At 42.7% G+C, this 21415-nt stretch overlaps 1 protein-coding gene and 1 pseudogene across 3 annotated transcripts in view; one reads left to right on the plus strand and one right to left on the minus strand.

The window, feature by feature from the left end:
* Positions 1-21415, minus strand: part of ASXL3 (ASXL transcriptional regulator 3) — a 326363-nt gene that overhangs the window by 179790 nt on the left and 125158 nt on the right. Inside the window, exon 3 of one of the 3 annotated variants that reach the window (XM_033934244.1) lies at positions 17991-18220. The exons of the other annotated variants lie outside the window; for them this stretch is intronic. The gene's annotated coding sequence lies outside the window, so the exon portion shown is untranslated. The remainder of the gene's footprint in view (positions 1-17990; positions 18221-21415) is intronic. 3 annotated transcript variants of the gene reach the window in all.
* Positions 9712-9925, plus strand: LOC117356094 (annotated as a pseudogene).

Here is a 21415-nt window from a genome sequence, read left to right on the forward strand (position 1 = left end):
TGCCCTCTCTCACTGTAAAATTAGACTCTACTTAGTCTGTCTTTAAATTTAAAAAATGTGTGTTGTTTTAAAAAACAATTATGTTTTTAGATGTATCTAAATAAAAATAATAACCAAAAATTTATCTTTTTTTATGTCATCTTAGCATATTTTATGCTGCAGAACGAATTATTTTTTTTTACATGTATTCTTATGGGAAAACGCGTTTCACATAACGAACGTTTCGCATAACAAACTTGCTCCTGGAACCAATTAAGTTCGTTGTGTGAGGCACCACTGTATTATATGGGTTAATCAATTTTTCTAGTAAAAACTAAAATATTTATGGATCATTATTATTTCATGTATAGGGGGAAACATTTCTTAGATTTATGAGTTATTCAATTTAGTGAGATTCAAATTTTGATAAATTGTCATTTTGAAAGGGAAATTAAATGTTCTCTACTTCTTAATAAGATTATATATCTAGTAATAAATCTTTAAATTATATTGGTTGATCAATTTTTATAATATAGAAGATAGAGTGAAGTAAAGTGCTTGAATTAATGTAGTTTTTATGTAATGGGATAGGGAAATAATTAAATGAGTAAGCAAAGGGGGTTTTAAAATATATGGATTGATCAATTTTTTATAGTTAAGAGAAATAGTAAAGTGGATGTTTGGAGGAGGAGAGGGATAGCTGGTCTGATCTGATGTCTTTAAGTTATCGTAATATTAGGAGGGGAGGGTTATGGGAGGGGGAAGGGATTTTGTAATCTTTTACATATAAAATTTAATGAATCAAGGGTAAGAGGGGGATATTTCTTATTGTAATTTAAGGGAAAAGAGTTTTACACAGAAAAATTATAAAATGATCAAGTTTCTGTTGAAGTTCAAGTGTTATAGGAATAAATATTTAAATGGAGCTTAAATTATTCTCATTAAATGTTAATGGCCTCAACCATCCAATAAAACACAAAACATAGATATATGTTTTATCCAAGAGACCCATTTATCAGCTTTAGAATCTAAAAAGCTAGATCGAGATTGGATAAAACATTGTTCTTTGTCCCTGCTGTGAAAAAAAAGTAGGTGTAGCAATATTAATTCATAAAAAATGTAATACTATATTTAAATATGTTTATTAGATGATGTTATCTCTAATGGTAAAATGCTTGAATTTTCACAGTTGCAACATAAATATGGCCTTAATAAATCAGAAAGTTTTAGATGGTTGCAACTGAAGCATGCCATTCAGGCGGGGTTCCCTGACTGGGAAAAACCTTAATAATCAATTTAGTATGGAGTTCTTAAGCTTTCAGGTGGACTTCTTGGGACACCAGGCCGCCCAGTGGTATAAATTGCTGACTGGATTTATTAAAAAGAAGCCAAACACTGGTCTGAGAGACAATTGGAGCATTGAGATTAGGCATCAAATTACTGCGTCTCAATGTCCACGAATTTGGACTTGGAGGATGAGATGTACAATGTCGGCATCTATGAGACAAACTTGTTTTTTTCTGTTACATAGAGCATTATGGACCCCTGTTCGGTTACAAAAATTGGATAGCTCTAAGTCTAATAGATGTTGGCACTGTCATCTTGAAGCAGGGACTTTAGACCATTTATTATTCTATTGTCCATTTATTATGAATTTTTGGAAATCAATTTAGGACTAAATTAATTGTTTATTAGACAACCCAGTGGCATTATCATACAATACTGTGCTGATTGGGACGGCAATGAGAGCAAAAAGTCAGATTTCTACAAATAACAACAAATTATTACTTATAATGACTGGAGTTGCCATTCAACAAATTACATATAATTGGAAAAATTGGAGTAGACTAAATTATAATTTCTGGTGGAATTCCTTATGTCATGTTTATAAAATGGAGAGATTTATTGCAATACAGCGGGGATGTTTCAGAAAATTTCAAGATGTATGGGAGCCATTAACAAAATATTGTTCTGATTAGATTACATTTTTTCCCTTAAATTTACAAGTTCAATTATGAGAGGGGGAGGGGGGATAATTTTATTATTACATATTGTACAAGGTATTTGGTTTTATGACAGGAAAGGGTGGGAAGGGTGGGAGATAAGAGCATATTATTTGTACCATTGATGATTATTAAGTGATATATTTATTGTTAATTTGTTTGGACATATTGTCACACTGATTGTAAAGTATGAAAATGAATAAAGAATTTACAAAAAAAAGAAAATATGTAATGGAACTATATTATTAGTGGTTGCTCTTTAACTTGTTCTACTCATTGCATAGGCTTATCTCCCAGCTTTTAAAAAACAAGAGAAACAGCTATGAGTGGAAGCTTTAGTTGAAATAGATGCTCTAGAAATTTCTAATATATTGGAGTGTTCAGATCGAGAAAATGTAACACCAGCTACAATGATGGTAACTTTTGCTTTAATCTCTAATAAAGAGTGGTTGTTGAGAATGTTCTTTCGTCATTGTGATAAGAAGATTTTTTAATTTAAAAATAAATGTTTTTCCTGATGTCACAAGAGAGATGCAAAAAAAGAGAAAACAATTTCTTTTGTCAAAACCTGGAGTATTACTGTTAGGAGCATTATATTTTTTAAAATTTCCTTCTAAATGTATTGTGAAGTATAAATCTGAACGTTATATATTTTTTGATCCTTTTCGTTCAACCAGTTTTTTGGTGTAAAGAAGTCTTTGATTCCTTCTCCTCCTTTGTCTCCTGTTGTTGAAGGTACTATATGAGATTTAATTAGAAGGACTTTACTGACCTTTCATTATAATCCCTTTGATTACTGGTATTAAAGTAATTTATCTTATGTAATTTTCTGATCCACCCTTTTCTACATAGTGAACTTTAGCTTAAACTCATAATGTTTCATTTACCTTTGACTTCAATTTTTCTTGATTGTTTAATTATTTAATTTTCTATTTAAATAAAAAAAAGAAAGAAAGGGGGAAACAGGAAGGAGGCAAAAGTTCTTAGAATCAGCTAGGACAGGAGAGATCCTGGCCCACTGCTGGAATACTGGGGGGGGGGGGGGGGGGTGATCCTTCCCGACTTCCTTAGGAAGGAGCCTAAGGAAGTCCCTAATTGGCCATTGTTTTGGCCAATCAAGGACTTCCTTAGGCTCCCTCCTGCCATATTTGCGCACGCAGGCAGGGGGGAGCGTTGGGGTGAGTGTCTGGTGGCAGGAGGTAGTGGGCATCCCTCCTGCCATTTTGGGGGGTTTGGGGAGGGAGGGGCGGTTAGTTGGGGGGTAGGCTTTTTTTTAATTGGGTTGATATTTTACGTGTGCAATATAAGCAAAATATTTGTGCCATAAAAAAAAAAACCAACAACCCGGCAGAAGCCCTGACAGCAGTGACAGGAGGCTGTTTCGCCTGTCACTACTGTCAGGGCTCTGCACCGACTCAATCGCTCACTGGGAAGGAGGATTAAAGGTACAAGGGGGTATGATTAAAAAGATACAAGGGGGTATGATTAAAAAGGTACAAGGGGAGGATTAAAGGTACAAGGGGGATGATTAAAAAGGTACAAGGGAGATGATTAAAGGTACAAGGGGGGATGATTAAAAAGGTACAAGGGGGGATGATTAAAGGTACAATGGGGGGATGATTAAAGGTACAAGGGGAGGATGATTAAAAAGGTACCGGGGGGATGATTAAAGGTACAAGGGCGGGATGATTAAAAAGGTACATGGGGGGTATGATTAAAAAGGTACAAGGGGGGAGGATTAAAGGTACAAGGGAGAGGATTAAAGGTACAAGGGAGAGGATTAAAAAGGTACAAGGGAGATGATTAAAGGTACAAGGGGAGATGATTAAAAAGGTACAAGGGGGGGATGATTAAAAAGGTACAATGGGGGGATGATTAAAAAGGTACAAGGGGGGATTGATTAAAGAGGTACAAGGGGGGATGATTAAAAAGGTACCGGGGGGATGATTAAAGGTACCAGGGGAATGATTAAAGGTACAAGGGCGGGATGATTAAAAAGGTACATGGGGGGTATGATTAAAAAGGTACAAGGGGGGAGGATTAAAGGTACAAGTAGGGATGATTAAAGGTATAAGGGGGGATGATTAAAAAGGTACAAGAGGGATGATTAAAAAGATACAAGGGGGAATGATTAAAAAGGTACAAGGGGGGATGATTAAAGGTACAAGGGGGTATGATTAAAGGTACAAGGTGGGAGGATTAAAAGTACAAGGGGGGAGGATTAAAAAGGTACAAGGGGGGGAGGATTAAAAAGATACAAGGGTGTATGATTAAAAAGGTACAAGGGAGATGATTAAAAGTATAAGGGGGATGGATTAAAAAGGTACAAGGGGGGATGATTAAAAAGGTACAAGGGGGATGATTAAAAAGGTACAAGGGGGGATGATTAAAAAGATATTGGGGGATGATTAAAGGTACTGGGGGGATGATTAAAGGTACAAGGGCGGGATGATTAAAAAGGTACCAGGGGTATGATTAAAAAGGTACAAGGGGGGAGGATTAAAGGTACAAGTAGGGAGGATTAAAGGTACAAGGGGGATGATTAAAGGTACAAGGGGGGATGATTAAAAAGGTACAAGGGGGGATGATTAAAAAGGTACAAGGGGGGGGTATGATTAAGGTGACCATACGTCCCATTTTGAATGGGACCATCCCGTTTTCAGACCCCCTGTCCTCTTGTCCCCACACATAGCTTTGGGACGCCAAAATGTCCCGTTTTCAAGGACAGTGTCCCGAAGCAGTGCGCGGGGACAACGGGACAGGCAATCGCTTCCTGTCTCTCCCTGACACACAAAAAACAAACAAAAAAAAGCTTCCCTCCTTCCTTTCCCCCGGTCCACCACTGCTGCTGTCTTACCTCCCTGCTACTGCTGCTAATCGCCGACAAAAGTCTTCTTTCCAACATTAATTCTGACAGAGAGGACGTGGTGGGCCAGCCAATAACTGCCTGGCTGGCCCGGAACATCCTCTCCAACGTCAGAATTGACATCGGAAAGAAGACTTCTTGTCGGCGATTAGCAGCAGCAGCAGCATTAGCAGGGAGGTAAGACAGCAGCGGCAACGGACCAAGGGAAAGGAAGGAGGGAGGCTTTTTTTTTTTTTTCACGGCAGGGAGGGAAGGAGGTAGGCAGACAGGCTGGCTTTGGCACAGGAGAGAGGTAGACAGGCAGGCAAGCGGGCTTCGGGGGTGGGGGTGGGACAAAGTCTGGAAGGCAGTGAGGGGAACATGGGAAGGAGGCACTGGGGGCACTAAGGACATGGGAAGGAGGCACTGGGGGCACTAAGGACATGGGAATGAGTCACTGGGGGCACTAAGGACATGGGAAGGGACACTAAGGACATTGGAAATGAGGCACTGGGGGCACTAAGCACACAGGAAGGAGGACTAGGGCACTAAGAACATAGGAAGGGGCACTAAGGACATGGGAAGGAGGCACTGGGGGCACTAAGGACATAGGAAGGAGGCACTGGGGACACTAAGGACATAGGAAGGAGGCACTGGGGGCACTAAGGACATGGGAAGAAGGCACTGGGAGCACTAAGGACATGGGAAGGAGGCACTGGGGGCACTAAGGACATAGGAAGGAGGCACTGGGGCACTAAGGATATAGGAAGGGACACTAAGGACATGAGAAGGAGGCACTGGGGGCACTAAGGACATTGGAAGGAGGCACTGAGGACATGGGAAGGAGGCACTAAGGACATGGGAAGGAGGCACTGGGGGCACTAAGGACATGGGAATGAGGCACTAAGGACATAGGAAGGAGGCACTAAGGACATAGGAAGGAGGCACTAAGGACATGGGAAGGAGGCACTGGGGGCACTAAGGACATGGGAAGGAGGCACGGGGAACACTAAGGACATAGGAAAGAGGCACTGGGGCACTAAGGACATAGGAAGGGGCACTAAGGACATAGGAACATAGGAAGGAGGGAGGGAATAGAAAGGGACAATTGTTAGGCTTGAGTGCACATGGAAAGGATACACAGTCAGAAGGAAACACAACCAGAGACTCATGAAATCACCAGTCACAAAGGTAAGAAAAATGATTTTATTTTCAATTTAGTGACCAAAATGTGTCAGTTTTGAGAATTTATATCTGCTGTCTAATTTTGCACTATATTTGTCTATTTTTCTCTAGTTACTGAGGTGACATTGCATATTTTAAAGTCATCTGCCTTGACATCTTTGAAACCCCCCAAATATAAGTGATAATTAACATTTTCTCTGTGTATAGTGTGCTTTGTAGTTTTTTAAAATTTTATAGTTACCATTATGAATTAATAAGATATTATGTGTACATGAAAAATGAATGGAAGAAATTAGGGGCGGGATTGGGCGGGGCTAGGGCGGGATTGGGGGGCAGGACTGACAATTAATAGATGTCCCCTTTTGATGAAAAAAATAAATGGTCACATTAGGTATGATTAAAGGTACAAGGGGGGTATGATTAAAAAGGTACAAGGGCGATGATTAAAGGTATGGGGATGATTAAAAAAAGGTACTGGGGGTACGTGGGGAGATGATTTAAGGTACTGGGGGCATGTGGGGGGATGGGGATGATTTAAGGTACGGAGGGGAGGGGTATGGAGCTTGCCTGCCTGGCTGCCACTAGGCCTACCTGCTCTGTACCCTGTCCCTGCTTGCCATGTGCCCTGTTCCAGCCTACCTCTAGACCATCAGAGGGGGGTTCAGAGTCTGGCAGGGAGGGGGTACAGGGTGCAGAGCCTGGCAAGGAGTGTGGAGTTGGGTGCAGAGCCTGGCAGGGAGAATTTGGTTCAGAATGGTTTTTTTTCTTGTTTTCCTCCTCTAAATCTAGGGTGTGTCTTATGGAGTAAAAAATACGGTATATTCTTTTGGTGATTAGGGGGTTATATTGGGAAAAGCAGAAGAACGGGCATATGATTTGATAGGAGAGCATTTTCTCCTGTCTTATGCATTTTTCTTATTCTTTCTTGTTTTTGAGATTCCAAGCTTTCTCCTTCCTTTTTCTTAAATTTGCAATCACATGGAGATTTATTTTAGGTAATTTGATACAAGATATGCACTTTTCCTTCTCCTAGAGATCATGTCAGTACTATTTCTAATATTTCTCAAATTGTAAATACTTAATTTTAAAAAAGAAGCTGATATGGGAAGTTAGAGGGCACATTAAAGCCCACTGGTTGAAGTCTATAGCATGGAAGGTCAGTACAGCTGTAATTGGGGAAATTTATTGCCTGTTTTGGAATTATACTTTGGATTAAATTGTGCATAGGGAATATGAGTTAATTGTCCAGGATGTTAACTAGGAACCCATTGTGAAACAGCACTCAAATTTGTAATCAGATATGTCTATAGTCCACCAGTGTCCTGTCTTATCTGTGCTGAGTTCTGAATCAGAAAGCTGATGTAGCGATCAATGATTCTCAATCCAATCCTTAGAGCACAAGTTTTCAAGATATTCACATGAATAAACATGAGATATACAAGTTCTATTGTATGCACATCTATCTCACGCATATTCATTGTGTATATCTTAAAAAATCGACTACCGTATTTTCACATAGATAACGCGCACCCGTGTAAAACGCGCACACGGGTATAGCGCGCGGGAAACCGACATATATGTAAAAAAAATTTTGTATACCGCGCACACCCGTATACCGCGCATGCTGCCCGACTCTCCCGTCGCCGCCCGACTCTCCTTTCGCCCGCCCCGACTCTCCTCTGGCCACCCCGACTCTCCTTTCGCCCGCCCCGACTCTCCTCTCCCCCTTGAAGTCCTGTCCCCACCCTGAAAGCCTGATGCCCCCCCCCCCCGACGTCCGATTCACCCCCCCTGCAGGACCGCTCGCACCCCCACCCCGAAGGACCGCTTGCACGCACTCCCACCCGCACCCGCACCTCCACCCTGAAGGACTGCTCGCACCCCACAGCCTCCCGACCCCCCCCATCATGTAGAAGCTCCTACCGGTGTCCTGCTGCTTCCTCTTGGTGGTCCCGGCCCTTCCGTGAGCCCTGCGCCTGTGCTGCTTCCTCTTCTGGCGGTTCGCCCTTTCTCTAACGTCAAGCCCTCTTATCCGCCCGACTCCCCGACACGATCGGGGCAAAAGGGAGCCCAAACCCTCTTGCCCCGCCGACTCCCCAACTCCCCGACAATATCGGGCCAGGAGGGAGCCCAAGCCCTCCTGGCTCTGGCGACCCCCCCCCCCCCCCCCCCCCCCGCTAGTTGTTCGGGCCAGGAGGGAGCCCAAGTCCTCCTGGCCCTGCCGATCCCCCCCCCCCACTAGTTGTTCGGGCCAGGAGGGAGCCCAAACCCTCCTGGCCACGGCGACCCCCTACCCCCACCCCGCACTACATTACGGGCAGGAGGGATCCCAGGCCCTCCTGCCCTCGACGCACCCCCCCAACGACCACCCCCCCTAGTCAACCCTATAGAATGAAGGGATAAAGTATGCTGAATTTTCAGAACTGTGCAGAATTTTTTAAAAAATGTAAACACATTTAAAAATTCTATTTAGCAAATGTTCTCAAAAATAAGTGTAATTGGTGGCTATAGTTCAGCCCTCAAGAGAGAGAGCGAAAGAAAGAAAGAGAGAAAACGAGAAAAATTTCTCTGTGTTTCATGTCTAATTTTCTGCTGTTCTGACCTTAATCTCATCCAATTCATTGCCTTTTTTTCTTTTATATTTATGATTTTTAAAATTGTAATGATCAAGCATAAAAAGTTGAACAGCGGTGTTCCATAAAGCACAAGCACAAATTGGAAAAATTATTAATTACAAAAGACTGAAAAATTGGAGGACCTCAAGAGGGCATCCAGATGGTTATTCTTTATAATGTACATAACTTTACACTTGTCCACATTAAATTTTATCTGCCATCTGGATGCCCAGTCTTCCAATTTCCCAAGGTTTTCCTACAATTTCTTTCAGTCCACATGTGATTTAATAATTCTGAATAATTGTGTATCACTTACAAACTTTATCACTTCACTTATCTTTCCTATTTCCAAATCATTTATAAATGTGTTAAAAAGCACCGATCCCTGTACAGATACCTATGGTACTCCAATATTTATCTTCCTCTATTGAAAGAATTGTTCATTTAACCCTACTCTCATTTTTTTGTTGTTTTTCACCAGTTCCCATTCCATGACTGGACATTGCTTCCCATCACTTTTTTATTATTATTTCCTCAGGAGTCTTTTATGAGGGACTTTGTCAAAAGCTTTCTGAAAATGCACATACACAGTTCTTTAAAGAAAATGATTTTAAAAATGCAGATAAACTATGGCTCTTATTTTAGAAGCTCTATTGGACATCTGAAAACTGGCATTTAGACAATTTGGATATCCAAATCCTGATTTTATAAAGCTAGGATATGGAAGTCTACAACTGCAGTATGTCCTTGTGGTATGAACGTGTGTTGAGCAGGACAAGGGAGGGGCCAAAATATGGACATCCAACTCTGACTTCAGAAGGGGACGGGACGTCTGATGGAAGTTTATTTACACCTGGTACTTGGCATGTCCAGGTTAAAGAAGTGTATGATTGAGCAGCTGTCTACCAGAGGGATTAAGGCAATCACCTCCTTAAATCCTCCCCCCCCATGGTTGGTATCCCTTTCCCTCTGCTGAATGTGAAACTTTGCTAAATCCATGGTGATCATTCCAGTAAACCATGTATGTCTATTAATCAGTGATTCTGTTCTTTACAATTGTCAGGCTTACAAATATTATAGGTCTATAGTTTCCCAGATCATTCCTGGAACCTTTTTTAAAATGTGCTGGTGACATTAGCTAATTTCCAAACTTCATGTACAGTTGAATGTTTTAATGACAGTTTATAAGATGATATATTAAATTGATTTTTGGAATAGGGAGATGGAATAGGAGCTTGCTTCATCCACTCCACGCATCAACCTGGTATTGCAGTATCTCCAGGAATGGTGCACCTCCCTTTGGGGAAAAAAAAAATAAAATAAAATGATTAATCGCATTGCAATTTCATTTTTTATTTCTATCAGTACTCTGGGATGTTCTTTAGCTTGTTGATTTGGCCTATTTCATCCTCCAGGTTCACTGAGATTTGCTTCCATTACTCCATACTGTCACCTCTAAATACCATTTGTGGCATAGGTAGCTCCCTTGCATCTTCCTCAGTAAAGACAGGACCAAAGAATTCATGAGGAGGGGAGTTTTCGATATGACGTCCAAATCTGATTTTGGATCTTTTACAAAACAGGTCCAAACAGTGCCAAACATGGTCATTTTCAAACCAGAAAAAAAGTATCTCTTTTTGTTTTGGAAATCGTTCTATTTTAGATATTTTTGTGCTCAGTGTGTCATTTTTAGGGTCATTTTAAAACTCCCCCAAAAATCCAAATATTATCAAATGTCCAAATGTTGCAAGGACCAGCACAAGGTGTAGAAGTAGAAGGGACGCTGGGAAACAGTGATCACAATATGATCTGCTTTAACCTGGATGCAGAGGCGAAACTTCGGTCCAGAACGACGGCCACAGCACTGAACTTCCGAAAAGGGAATTAAGAAGAGATGAGACACATGGTGGGGAAGAAGATTAAGAAGAGGATAAGCACTGTAAAAACACTAGAGCAAGCTTGGTCCCTTTTTAAGGACATGGTCACCGAGGCGCAAAATATATATACCGCCTATCAACAAGGGATCCAAGAAGAAAAAAAAACAAAGAACTGGCATGGCTCACTGTAGAGGTTAAGGAAGCGATCAGAGACAAGAAAACTTTGTTTAAGGAATGGAAAAGGTCAAAAACGGACGAAAACTGGAATAAGCACAAACAACATCAACGCAGGTGCCATAAGGCGGTAAAAGGGACCAAAAGAGACTATGAGGAAAAAATAGCTAAGGAGGCAAAAAATTTCAAGCCGTTCTTTCGATATATTAAGGGGAAACGACCTGCAAAGGAAGCGGTGGGACCATTGGATGACCGTGGAATGAAGGGAGTGCTAAAGGAGGACAAAGCAATCACCGACAAACTGAACATATTTTTTGCATCTGTATTTACATAAGGGGATATACACAGCATACCTAAGGTGACCAATTATTTTTTTCATCTATTAATTGTCAGTCCTGTCCAAATCGCGCCCTAACCCGTACCAATCCCGCCTTAGCCCCGCCCCCAATTACACCCTAGCCCCGCCCCTAATTTCTTCCATTCATTTTTCATGTACACATATCATCTTATTAATTCATAATGGTAACCATAAAATTAAAAAAAACTACAAAGCACACTATACGCATAGAAAATGTTAATTATCATTTATATTTGGGGGGTTTCAAAGATATAAAGGCAGATAACTTTAAAATATGCAATGTCCCCTCAATAACTATAAAAAAAATAGACAAAATAATGCAAAATATAGACAGCAGATATAAATTCTCAAAACTGACACATTTTGATCACTAAATTGAAAATAAAATCATTTTTCCTACCATTCCTGTCTGGTGATTTCATGAGTCTCTGGTTGCGTTTCCTTCTGACTGTGCATCCTTTCTTTCATTTCTTTCTGCACTCAGGCCCAACAGTTCTCCATTACTATTCCCTCCATGTCCTTAGTGCCCCTAGTGACTTCTTCCTATGTCCTTAGTGCCCTCAGTGCCTCCTCCCTATGTCCTTATGCCCTCAGTGCCTCTGTCACATGTCCTTAGTTCCCTCAATGCCTCCTTCCCATGTCCTTAGTGCCCTCAGTGCCTCCTTAACATGTCCTTAGTGCTCCTAGTGCCTCCTTCTTATGTCCTTAGTGCCCTCAGTGCCTCCTTCCCATGTCCTTAGGGCCCCCAGTGCCACATTGCCATGTCCTTAGTGCCCCAATACCGCCTTCCCATGTCCTTAATGCCCCCAGTGCATCCTTCCTTAGTGCCTCCTTCCCATGTCCTTAGGGCTCCCAGTGCCTCCTTCCCATGTCCTTAGGGCTCCCAGTGCCTTCTTCCCATATCCTTAGGGCCCCCAGTGCCTCATTCCCATGTCCTTAGGGACCCCAGTGCCTCATTCCCATGTCCTTAGTGCCCCCAATACCTCCTTCCTTAATGCCCCCAGTGCCTCCTTCCTATGTCCTTAGGGCTCCCAGTGCCTCCTTCCCATATCCTTAGGGCCCCCAGTGCCTCATTCCCATGTCCTTAGGGACCCGAGTGCCTCATTCCCATGTCCTTAGTGCCCCCAGTACCTCCTTCCTTAGTGCCCCCAGTACCTCCTTCCCATGTCCTTAGTGCCCTCAGTGCCTCCTTCCCATGTCCTTAGTGCCCCCAGTGCCTCCTTCTCATGTCCTTAGGGCTCCCAGTGCCTCCTTCCCATGTTCTTAGGGCCCCCAGTGCCTCATTTCCATGTCCTTAGGGCCCCCAGTGCCTCATTCCCATGTCCTTAGTGCCCCCAGTACCTCCTTCCTTAGTGCCTCCAGTACCTCCTTCCTTAGTACCCCCAGTACCTCCTTCCTTAGTACCCCCGTACCTCCTTCCTTAATGCACCCAGTGCCTCCTTCCCATGTCCTTAGTGCCCCCAGTGCCTCCTTCCTATGTCCTTAGGACCCTCAGTACCTCATTCCCATGTTCTTAGTGCCCCCAGTGCCTCCTTCCTTAGTGTCCCCAGTACCTCCTTCCCATGTCCCCCTCACTGCCTTCCAGACTTTGTCTCACCCCCACCCCCAAAGTCAGCCAGCCAGCCTGCCTGCCTGCCTGCCTCCTTCCCTCTCTGCCGCGCAAAATAAAAGCCTCCCTCCAGTGCCCGATTTAACCCTCCACCGCCCCTGCTGCTGCTGCTCTCCTTACCTCCCTGCTGCTGCTGGCAATCACCGCCCAGAAGCCTTCTTTCCGATGTCAATTCTGACATCAGATAGGACGTTTTGGGCCAGCCAATCGCTGCCTGGCTGGCCTGGAACTTCCTCTCCGACATCAGAACCGACGTCGTGAAGAAGGCTTCTGGGCGGCAATTACCAGCAGCAGCTGCAGGGAGGTAAGAAGGAGAACAGCGGCGGCGGCCGACGAGTGTGTGTGGGGAGTTTAAATCGGGCGCCCATCTTCCCAGTTGCATGTCCAAACCCTGGCTCCTCCTCTCGCCCTAGCTACGAGTAGCAGAAGTTATGAGTGCGACGCCTTCTTTTCTCTTATCCCCCAATCAGAGCTAGAGGGCGGACCCTTCTATGACTCTCCCTGCCCCAGGAACCGTTCTGACCAATCAGCACTGAAAGAGATTGAAGAATGTTCGTCACTCAGCCCTCGTCTCTGCCCTTCTCTCCCTCCTTCCAGCACTGCAAGAGGCCAGAAAAAGAGACTTTTTTTTTTTTTGCGCGATCGCCTGTCCCATTGTCCCCACGCACACCTTCGGGATGCTGTCCCTGAAAACGGGACATTTCAGCATCCCAAAGCTGTGTGGGGGACAACGGGACAGGGGATCCAAAAACGGGACAGTCCCGTTCAAATCGGGACGTATGGTCACCTTAAGCATACCGGAACCCATCAGGCTATATGATGGAAACACAGACGGAAAACTAACAGTCTAGAAGCGGTATGCAGGCAGATAGACAGGCTTAAGAGCGATAAATCCCCAGGACCTAATGGCATCCATCCGAGGGCCATCAAGGAACTGAAAGGGACTATAGCTGAACTGCTTCAACTAGTAGCCAACCTGTCGATCAAATCAGGAAAGATTCTGGAGGACTGGAAGGTGGCGAATGTTACACCGATCTTCAAAAAAAGGTTCGAGGGGAGACCCGGGAAACTACAGACTGGTGAGTCTGACCTCAATACTGGGAAAGATGGTAGAAGCGCTGATAAAGGACCGCATCATTGATCACCTTGACGGACACGGGCTGATGAGGACCAGCCAGCACGGTTTCAGCAAAGGCAGATCTTGTTTGACGAACTTGCTGTACTTCTCCGAGGGAGTAAACAGGCAGATAGACAAGGGCGACATTGTATATCTGGATTTTCAGAAGGTGTTCAACAAGGTTCCACATGAACGACTACTTCAGAAAATTGCAAGCCATGGAATCAAAATACTCACTGGCTGGCGGTTAGGAAACAGAGAGTGGGGGTAAATGGACAATACTCGGACTGGAAGAGCATCACCAGTGAGGTGCTGCAGGGCTCGGTGCTTGGACCCGTGCTCTTCAACATCTTTATAAACAATCTGGATGATTTAGTGACTTGGACGATCAGATCGGCAGGACGATTTTCGAAACGAAAAAAAAGTTGGACGTATTTTTCGAAAATGTGTCTTGAGCTGTTTTTTTTTTACTTTGGACGACTTGCGAGATGGATGTAAACGGACTTGGACATCCCTTTCGATTATGCCCCTGCATGCCACTAAGGGGCAAATTCTATAAATGGTGTCCCAACTGTAGCGGTGGTAATTTTCCTACCGCTGTCTAACCAACCAATTGGGATGAACATTTTCTTATAAAAAAACAAAAAACAACAATAACCCATGTGAGGCACCTATATTGTAGGTTTCTGTCACGGTTAAGGGAGATGTGTTGGGACACTTAAGCTCGCCCAAGGCTGGGTGTGGACATTGTTTCGGCCAGAAGTAGACTAGGGCTGTGACAGATGCCTGAAATGTAGACCACACCATAATAATCCCTTGTGAAATAATCAAGGTAAGATGAAATACACATAAATTAATTTTGATATATTGATAATTTAAATATTATAATAGGGTACCCTCAGTGTGATTTTACCAGCTAACGGGATGCCAGAGTTCCAGGTTTATAAGTAAAGCTGGCTCTTTTTCAAGCCATGCTACACACCATCATGGGCGTACACTGTGTGCGTTTAAATAAGTGCAAAAACAAATATAAAAGTGACTGTGCTTTGTGATATTTTAATTAATTGCATATCATTTGCCAATTTATCAAGATTAAATGCTGTCAACTGGCGTAGTTAGCAGTACACCTCGATCACAATTCCTCGATTTTACACTGTTAGGCGTTTCCATGTAGTTGAAATATCAACTCCTGACTTCTTTTCAGATTGTAAGGATTTACAAAGCAGAATTCTGGTCTACATTTCAAATAGATGCAGCTGCTGAGCTGATCGCAGCAAGGAAATCTCCCTGCCGCAATCAACTGAGTGGCCGCGGCAGGGAACCCCCCCTCCCGCTAAGTCCCCAGCAGGAGGGATGCCCATTTCCTCCTGTCCTTGAACCCCTGTCCCCCCAACATTGAAGACCAGCAGGAAGGATGCCCACTCTTTCCTGCTGCCCCTCTCCCGTATCCCCTGATACCCCGTGAACAAGAAACCCCCTGACACCCCAGCAAGGCTGATTGACATGTAGTTAAACTTTGTAAAGTACAGTTCCTGTCAGTCTGCATATGAACAAACTCTGAAGCATTCATCATAACTGAACAAACAAAGCAATGACCACATTGTCCATGGCTAAAAGGTCCATCCCTAATATGAACCACAGAGCTCTGTATCTCATTCAAACGTAACTTATCACTTAAAATTCCAATTTCTCTCATAAGCAAAACTTATCTTGGCATTGTCAAAACAAACATATAATTTCAGCAAAGACAGCCAAAGTTAGATAGCTTTTTTAACCGCTATGTCAGGTTGGTATACTCGAGAACAAATGCGAGTATGTCGGTTCATTGGGACATGCCCTTATAGTATACTGTAAAAGATTTTCTCTCAGATTTAATATCCCCTTTTGACAAACTTGTGACAAAGATTACTGGCATTTAATTTACAATCAGTATCACTGCCATAAATCCGGCAGTATGGCAAAAATTGAGAAAAAGTGATATTAGTCTTTAGATGAAAAGGATGCATATGAGAAAAAGGATGTTGGACATGTTGATAAAGAGTGATTATTTTACATACAGTAGAGTCTCAGTTAACTCGGACTCTCACACAACCGGCAAAAAAATCTGCAGTGGAAAAAAAGGTCTCCCGAAGCACCAGCGTCCAGAGCCGCAAATCCTCCCTCTTTCAAGCCCCCAAGCAGCAACGACCTCCTCTCCCTCCCACCCCGAAGCACCAGCGGTCCTGAGCTGCATAGCCCTCCTGCCTCCCTCAAGCCCCAAAGTGGCAGAAGCAGGCGGTGGTCCTGAGCCATGAACTCCATTGCTCCCTCCTTCTCTTTCTTCCTTACCCAAGCACAGCTGGTCAGCAGGAGGTAGTCTCAAAACAGTCTGCTCATGGCCAGTCTTGGCAGGGTCTTTCCTCTGAGGCATTGTAAGTGATGCATCAGAGGAAAGGTCCTGCCAGGGCTGACTGCGAGTAGCTTGTTTTGAGGCTGCCTCCTCCTGACCAGCTGCGCTCGGATAAGGAAGAGAGAGAAGGAGGGAGGGAGTTTGTGGCACAGGACCACCGCCTGCTTCTGCTACTTTGGGTCTTGAGAGAAGGAGGGAGGAGGACTTTGTGGCTGCTGCCGTGCTGGTGCTTCAGGGTGGAAGAGGGGGAGGGGGAATTGAGTGTGTTAAAGAAGGTTTCTAACATACTCTCAATTAACCAGAAAAACTGTTATCTGGTATCCAATCACCATGGGTGCTGGATAACTGAGATTCTACTTTAATTACTTGACACTGTGACTGTTCCATTGTGTATGCGAGTTCTACATCTTAACAAATTTGTTCACAAATATATGCATGTTAAAATGAAGATTACTGAATGGACTGCTGACAGTAGAATTTTTTTGGCAAGTAGTGGTTTTTCTCTGTTTGCTCTAGACTGACTCTTATATGAGCTTTACAGCAGACTGAAGTCATGCGCCAATGTACATGTGTTAACAGGTATATTACCACAGAAAGTCTTAATGCTATCACACAGTATGTGAGAAAGAAGATTAAACTAAGACCTGCTACACCATCTAATATATATATGGGGCGTGTTAACTAAAGAACGCTAGAATTTGGAGTTAACATGGATATTTAGCACATTTCCTTTAAGTATAACACTTTTGAGGACAAGTTTTATAAAAGCCATGAGCCAATGTAATCATTAGCATGTGGTAACTGCTAGGATTTAACATGGGAGCACTCAGGGGAAAATTCTATAAGAGGCACCTAAAGATAGGTGCCTAAATAAATAGGTGCCTTACGTTGGATTTTACTAAAGTATGTGAGAGCTTTTTACCGCAGACCAGTGAGATAAATGCTCCAACGTTCATAGGAATAAGTGTCGGATCATTTACCTTGCCGGACCATGGTTTAGTAAAATGAGCCCTTAATTAGTAAATTGGCTTCAATTATGAGCTTTAACAAGCTCATAATTGAAAAAAATAAAAATTAATTGGGTGATAGGTGCCTATCTTCTTAGGTGCAATTCTATCTATTCTATACCTCTTTTGGTTTTAGTCTTTTCATTGTTTTTATTATGTATTTTTTATTATTATTATTTTAATTTTATTATGTATGCTTTAGGACTCCTGAGGCAGGCTCATTAGCCGAAATACTTTACATATATTATATTGCTTGCCATTAAAGTGTGGTTAGCCTTTCTATGCTAATACCTACCTACACAATATGAGGATTAAGTTGCACTCCTTTAAATCTAAGGATATGTGGATTCCAGAACAATTCTCAATTCAAGATCTTCAGCCTAATACTGATGGATATCCTATTTCTCTTCATATTTGTAGAACAATTTTAAACTGTAAATTTGATTCACTATTAATCTTTGAACAACAGGGCATAAGAAAGTAAGACTGCTAGTTCCGGATGTTAGATCAGGGACTCCCCTTATTGTTTTCTTTTATTTCTCTTTTCAGGCTGCTTTCTTCTTTTATTATTTTATAGGTTTCTATTGATATTTTTGTTTCTTAAATATTTAATTATGGATTTTATAATTTTCTTTTCCTTATAATTTAAAGATTGTATTGTAAACTGCTTTGTTATGTCTTAACCAACCATTGAAAGGGTACATCAAAAGTTAAACTAGACTAAATAACCTTCCAGCTTTCTTTGTTCTGTCTCCTTTTAACTATCACAGGTTTTTCTACCCACTGTCTAACAATTTGAACTGTCAGAAACACTCTTAAGAAATGAACTTACATGGAAATGTTGGAAGTCAAGAAAAATCTCTGACAGAACTAGCCAAAAACTAGTTAGGTCTGTAAAACAGAAGCCACAGACCACTGCAAATGACCGGTAGAAACATTTAGCAGTCACTGGATTAGTTGTCCTCAGGTCCACAGTACAGCATTGGTTCCACAACATTGAATCTGCACTGGAGAGCTGTCAGAAGGAAACTTTTTCTATGACCTCTTCACAAAAGCCATTGTCTAAAAAATGCAAAAGAAAATCTGAAACTTTTTGGAGCAATATGTTTTGGACTTATGAAATAAATATCAAACTATTCAGCAAAAATCACACGATACATTTTTTTTAAAAGGTGAAACACTTGAAGAAAAGTGCACCACGCTAACCATTAATCACAAGGGTGAATTTATTACACTTTGGGGTTGTGTAGCAGCCATTGGCGCAGGAAATATTGTATGTGTGGAAGGAAGAATGGAATCAAAGAAATATTTGTATTTATTAGACATTTTTGTTATACCACCCATTAGTATGTGAACATCTAGGTGGTTTACAATAATTTCCAGTGCAGATAAACAGGGTCAAATTATCAGACAGGAAAGAAACACAATCCTTAAAAAAAGACACACCAGCATCATAGCAGTAAATGTGGGTCAACAGGTCAGCCATTCCTCCTCCCCAAAGGTCTGAGGGGCTGATGCAGAAAGCTACTGCAACTCAGGTGCAGTATTGTGGGTTATACATGCACAAGCAATGCAGTAACAGGGTTTGGCACAGGTTTACCTTCATGGCAAAAATGGCTACATACTGCATTCAAATAAACGCAGAGAGGCCGTTAACTATGCCATGGTGAAGCACAAAAAGTGACCTCTGATGTGCGGTTACTGCCCAAATTTTTTTGCTAGGTCCAGAGCAGCATAGCCTAATCTGACCTCTTTATCCCACTAGCTTTCTATATTCGCCCTCTCCCCTGACCCTACCAAATGTGACTAATCTGACCACCCTTCCCCCTGACTTAATAAAACAAAATTTCCTGGTGTCCAGGGCACCCCCCCACCCCCAACCAGACGCTGTAATCTATGACAGTGGGTCTCAAACCTGTCCTAGGGAACCACCAGTCAGTTGGCATGAAACAGATTTACATGCCAATCATCTTCATTAAATTCAAATCTCTCTCATGCATATTCATTAGGGATATCTTGAAAACCTGACTGTCTGGAGGTCTCTCAGGACTGATTTGAGAACCACTGGCCTAGGGCACCTACCTGACCCCCTCCTCCCTACTTTTTAAAGAAACATTGGTGTCTGTGATATCCCAACACTCTCTCTGACTAAAAAAAAAGAAAAATTCCTTTGTGTTTAGTGGCACCCTTCCCTCCCACAAAAACTGACTTAGCTTTTTTTTCTTTACACCCCGGGTGTCTAGTATAGACCCACTGCTCAGTTCCCTCTAAATCTTCAAAATGGTAGCAACCTGCCCTGCACAGTCCATTTTGGAAGGTACCTGGCAAGTACTGGCAAGTTCAGTGCCACATAAGGGTAAATTCCCTTAAATGGCAAACTGGCCCCACCTAGTGCATCCCAGATGCACGACACAGAGAAGGTTGCTACTGTTTTGAAGATGACGACACTAGAGGCAGAAGCAAGTGGACATTTCTCCTGACTCATTTAAGGTATAGATCTGGTGGGGGCCTATATGAGGAATTGGGGAATAAGGGTGAGTCTGGCTCCAAGTCCCCAGTAGATACCAGAGACTTTAAATAAAAATTGTAAGGTCAGATGGGTGAGATGAAAGGGTGCCACTAGACACCAGGCAGACCTTTTAAAGTTGGGAGGGAGGGGGAGTACAAGTGCCTGTTAGGAAGAGGTGGGGTATGCCAAGTACCAGTCCATTTGAGGGAGGAGGGGTGCCAGTATTGGACAAGTTGAGGGGAAGGCTTTTTAAATATTGGGGGGGGGGGGAAAGAGGGTGTGGAATGGACTTGAGTCGAGCAGGGAGATTGGAGCAATGTAGACTGCTAGCAACATTTTTTTAAAGTCATTATTTCTGTCAGTGCATGAGTCAATGAGATGCTGATTACTGCCACAATTTTAACACAATAGTAATTTGCTTGCTCATGGCTTACTGCAGTTCTACAATTTAAAAAAAAAACCTGGGGAGAGAAGTTAATAAAAAACAAAAAGACTCCTTCCCTAATACAATATTCAAGACTGTTAGGCACAGCTAAATATAAATTAAATCATCATAGGAGAGTGTGGCATAGTGGTTAGAGCTTCAGCCTCTGCACCCTGAGGTTGTGGGTTCAAACCCCATGCTTCTCCTTGTGACTCTGGGTAAGTCACTTAATCCTCCACTGCCCCAGGTACATTAGATAGATTGTGAGCCCACCGGGACAGAGAAGGAAAATGCTTTGAGTGTGATTGTAAAACTACAAAAAGGCAGTATACAAGTCCCAATCCCCTCACTATATGTCAGACAGTTCACTGTAAGTTGCTTGAATAGTTCATGTTATGCCATTCCTTAAATGCTGACAAGAAATGAATTCTCAGCGACAAGAAATGAATTCACAGTGTTAAGTCTGGCAATTTATAATTAAATATCATCAAGCATCATAGGTCTCTTACCAAATATGTTTGTGTGCCAATTAAGAAATATCAATAACAAAAACGCTCTACTAATGTCTACAATTACCAAAAACGTAGAACTTAAGTATATTTATAAACCTAGCTAAATAATATAATGGCTTGCTTTAGGTTTGAAAATAAGGTCCATTGATGGTCTTTGTTTTCTCTCCTGCTGCAGGGTGTGACCAGCCAGGTATTCTCCCTGCTCAGGTCCCAGGTAGGACAAAGGAAAAAGCTGAAAGAAAGAAATCCCGGGAAGGAATCTGGAAGGGACAGGGACTGCCTGAGAATGATAATAATTCTGACCACCGGGGGAGCCCAAGAGGTCCTTGGAACACTGCCAGGACTGACTCAGCTGGGCGTTGCCCCAAGGTATTTAAACCTGCAGTTGAGAGCAGACAAGGAAGCCAGCTAGGGAGAAGCTTTAAGCCCTTTCTCCCTAGAGAGCCCAGGGAGCCAAGCAGGTGCAACAAGCCTATTCCTATGGAGGTGATAGAGGCTGGCCAGGCTGAGGAATTAAATTTTCTAGAAGAACAGGACATGGAATTGGAAGAAAGCCTGACAGAGTGTGCTCCTGTGATTGTTGAGCCTATGCAGGTGGACCTGATTTCTAGCTGCAAACAGTGAGTTTTGGTTGGCAAGTGACTGTTTGCCTGTTTTGGGACTATTTTGTTTTTCTGTAAAGCTAGGAGTGTCATTTTGGGGAGAGGTTTTGTTGTCACCCTGGGTGGGAGTTTTTGAAAGCCATTCCTGAGGCTTTAATTTGCAAAACCTAAGACACTCCCTATTCCTGGCAGCGGACTAAATCTGCCAGA

This window comes from Geotrypetes seraphini, chromosome 2 (genome assembly GCF_902459505.1).
Source record: "Geotrypetes seraphini chromosome 2, aGeoSer1.1, whole genome shotgun sequence".
Lineage (NCBI taxonomy): Eukaryota > Metazoa > Chordata > Amphibia > Gymnophiona > Dermophiidae > Geotrypetes > Geotrypetes seraphini.